Source organism: Uranotaenia lowii, chromosome 1 (genome assembly GCF_029784155.1).
Source record: "Uranotaenia lowii strain MFRU-FL chromosome 1, ASM2978415v1, whole genome shotgun sequence".
Classification (NCBI taxonomy): Eukaryota; Metazoa; Arthropoda; class Insecta; order Diptera; family Culicidae; genus Uranotaenia; species Uranotaenia lowii.
The window spans coordinates 201834543-201838426 of NC_073691.1; the positions used below are offsets into that span (position 1 = coordinate 201834543).

The following is a 3884-nucleotide window of genomic DNA, read 5'->3' on the forward strand; positions in this document are numbered from 1 at the left end:
CTTAAGCATTTTTGTCACTTTTGGTAATTTTTGTCAATTTTCTCATTTTTGTCAAATTTGTCAGTTTTATCAGTTTTGTAATTTTTCTCATTTTTGCATATTTTGTCATTTTTGTATTTTTGTCATTTTTGTCATTTTTGTCATTTTTGTCATTTTTGTAATTTTTGTCATTTTTGTCATTTTTGTCTTTTTTGTCATTTTTGTCAATTTTTTCAATTTTTTCAATTTTGTCAATTTTGTCAATTTTGTCAATTTTGTCATTTTTGTCATTTTTTAATTTTTTTCGTTTTTGTAATTTTTGTCATTTTTGTCATTTTTGTCTTTTTTGTCATTTTTGTCATTTTTGTCATTTTTGTCATTTTTGTAATTTTTGTAATTTTTGTCATTTTTGTCATTTTTGTCATTTTTGTCATTTTTGTCATTTTTGTCATTTTTGTCATTTTTGTCATTTTTGTCATTTTTGTCATTTTTGTCATTTTTGTCATTTTTGTCATTTTTGTCATTTTTGTCATTTTATTCATTTTTGTCGTTTATTACGTTTTTGTCATTTTTGTGGAATTTTTTTCATTTTTTTTAATTTTCGTTATTTTGATCATTTTTGTCATTTTTGCCCTTTTTTTCATTTTTGCCATGTTGTCCATTTTTTGTCATATTGGTATTTTTTTAAAATTTTGTCATTTTTTTAGATTTTGTCATTCTTGTGATTTTTGTAATTTTTTTCATTTCTGTTTTTTTTGCCCCTGGGCGATATTTTTTACAAACTTTCCAACGATGGTTTTTTCGCTTCAAACCAACCATTGATGCACTTGAGTGCATCAGATATGCAGCCGTTTTGTTTTCCCCAACTCCACACTATTTATGTGAAGGGGCAAAAACGACAAACCGTTTAACTGAGCACCAGATCTTGAAAGACATCGCGATCAGTAAGGGAAAAAAACTACGCCAAGTTCAAGAAGTGCATCGATGGTTGTTGTCTGTCTTGAAGTCCCATGAATGAGCAAAAAATGTGGATGGGTGTTTATTTCATCAAGTTTACGATCGGTTGCTGCTCCCCCAATTCCTCCTCATTCTGCCCCTCCTATCGATCGAAGAAGAAACAATTCTCAATGGGCAGAAACAAAGTCAGGAAAAAAACAAGACCTCGGATGGCAATCGCGGGCGGGGAATAAATGACTGCTATTTGATCGAGGGAGCATTTAAGAAGTATCGGTACCTAGAGTAACTTTTCATTGGGCCGAACGACTTTCGCACCGAGCAGCGTTTTCATTCATATACTCATTTAGGTTTGGGCGGACGTTTCAGGAAAGAGGACTGCGTTAAAAAAAAGTACGATCGAGCTGAATCTTGATTTGTTCCCTCGAAAAGGAAACTGGAATTGTAGCACGCGAAAGCGTGAATCTAGACAACGAACGTATCCCCACAAAAAGGAATGCTGTCTCTATGAAGAAGAAAAAAAAACCGCGAGAGGTCTTATCGATGCAGTTCTTTGTAAGTATCTACTCCTGGGAATTTTCGCACGATGTGTGCACTTTTGAAGATTTCCGAAATAAAAAGACGCATTTTGTTCAAATTATTCAAAGCAGGGAAGACTTGTCAGGTTTCTGTTAAATCCAATATTCAATAAGTTGATTATGAATGTCTGATACAATACGGATTAAGCTAAGTAAGTTATTTCATGGCGTCACAGAGTCAGATTTATATGTAAAAAAATGTTTTCTAATAAACATGATTTATTTTTTTGTATTCTCTTTCTACTTTTCTCTTCTATTCTTGCGCATGAGACTCGTATAATATACCAATACCACCTGTACTGAGACTGATCCATAAACTGAAAACGTTCATCATTCATGAGCACTTTGAATTTTGTTGATCTCGCTCACGATGTAACTCACAGAAGCGTCATTGTAAATATCAATCCATCTTATGACGGAACCCCAATTGTGGTGAAATACATGCCTGACATCGTTGTTAACTCCAACATTTATCACCTTAAGGTAATCGTAGGACCTTTCTAGGGGATTCAAATTTTCAGTAACGTATAGTCTGAAGTCCGGTAGCCCTTTTAACCAAATACGATAACTGTCGTCAGCCACTCTTCCAAGATCGTACATCGATTGCATCAGGCCATGAGGGGATCTGAGAAAGTTGACATTCTGAAAATTAAAAAAAAAAAAATTAACAAAACATTGTTTTTTTTTTGGTTTTTTTCAACACTGTCATACCGGATGGCCGTAAAATATCAATGCTTGTAAAAATAAAAAGCTCATCTTTTCGATTTTTTTCTCCAGTCGACCGTCAGACTGAATGGCAATACCAAATTCATCCTTATAAGGGGAAGTTTCTTCCGTTTTAGATCAAATATTTTATCTCTCTACATCATCGGCTAAAGTGCTAAACTAATGTATGTTGAATAACAAGTTTGTTTGTCGGATTCCACACTTTACGTTGCTTGAAACGACCACGAACAGCTTCGACACGTAACTTACAGGAATACAAAACTTTCTTTCGATTAAAAACAATCATAAAACATTTGACTATAATATTTGATTAGATGTTCTGAACTTGGTTTTGAGCTCTTCAATATGATGAACTTCGAATGCTGTACCTTTTCCTTGAAATCCACACGAAGCCTATCAATAAAACAAAAAAAAAACATGTCCAATTTCTCAAAAAAACACTTGCACTAGCTATAAATTGGGACACCCACAGATCAGAATCTATGCCAATTATGACACGCAAATATTCACACATCATTGGAAGAGGATTCGCACATTCATTATTGAAATGACAAAAGTGACAAAAATGACAAAAATGACAAAAATGACAAAAATGACAAAAATGACAAAAATGACAAAAATGACAAAAATGACAAAAATGACAAAAATGACAAAAATGACAAAAATGACAAAAATGACAAAAATGACAAAAATGACAAAAATGACAAAAATGACAAAAATGACAAAAATGACAAAAATGACAAAAATGACAAAAATGACAAAAATGACAAAAATGACAAAAATGACAAAAATGACAAAAATGACAAAAATGACAAAAATGACAAAAATGACAAAAATGACAAAAATGACAAAAATGACAAAAATGACAAAAATGACAAAAATGACAAAAATGACAAAAATGACAAAAATGACAAAAATGACAAAAATGACAAAAATGACAAAAATGACAAAAATGACAAAAATGACAAAAATGACAAAAATGACAAAAATGACAAAAATGACAAAAATGACAAAAATGACAAAAATGACAAAAATGACAAAAATGACTAAAATGACTAAAACGACTCAAATGACTAAAATGACTAAAATGACTAAAATGACAAAAATGACTAAAATGACTGAAATGACAAAAATGACAAAAATGACAAAAATGACAAAAATGACAAAAATGACAAAAATGACAAAAATGACAAAAATGACAAAAATGACAAAAATGACAAAAATGACAAAAATGACAAAAATGACAAAAATGACAAAAATGACAAAAATGACAAAAATGACAAAAATGACAAAAATGACAAAAATGACAAAAATGACAAAAATGACAAAAATGACAAAAATGACAAAAATGACAAAAATGACAAAAATGACAAAAATGACAAAAATGACAAAAATGACAAAAATGACAAAAATGACAAAAATGACAAAAATGACAAAAATGACAAAAATGACAAAAATGACAAAAATGACAAAAATGACAAAAATGACAAAAATGACAAAAATGACAAAAATGACAAAAATGACAAAAATGACAAAAATGACAAAAATGACAAAAATGACAAAAATGACAAAAATGACAAAAATGACAAAAATGACAAAAATGACAAAAATGACAAAAATGACAAAAATGACAAAAATGACAAAAAT

At 30.3% G+C, this 3884-nt stretch overlaps 1 protein-coding gene and 1 long non-coding RNA gene across 2 annotated transcripts in view; one reads left to right on the forward strand and one right to left on the reverse strand.

Annotated features, from left to right (window-relative positions):
• Positions 1-769: 769 nt before the first annotated feature.
• LOC129744210 (tensin-1) overlaps positions 770-3884 on the forward strand; it is a 357316-nt gene continuing 354201 nt past the window's right edge. Inside the window, exon 1 of the mRNA XM_055736623.1 lies at positions 770-774. The gene's annotated coding sequence lies outside the window, so the exon portion shown is untranslated. The remainder of the gene's footprint in view (positions 775-3884) is intronic.
• The window catches only part of LOC129744233 (uncharacterized), a 10374-nt gene continuing 8138 nt past the window's right edge, over positions 1649-3884 (reverse strand). The window contains exon 3 of the long non-coding RNA XR_008736860.1: positions 1649-2153. This is a non-coding gene — a long non-coding RNA (uncharacterized LOC129744233). The remainder of the gene's footprint in view (positions 2154-3884) is intronic.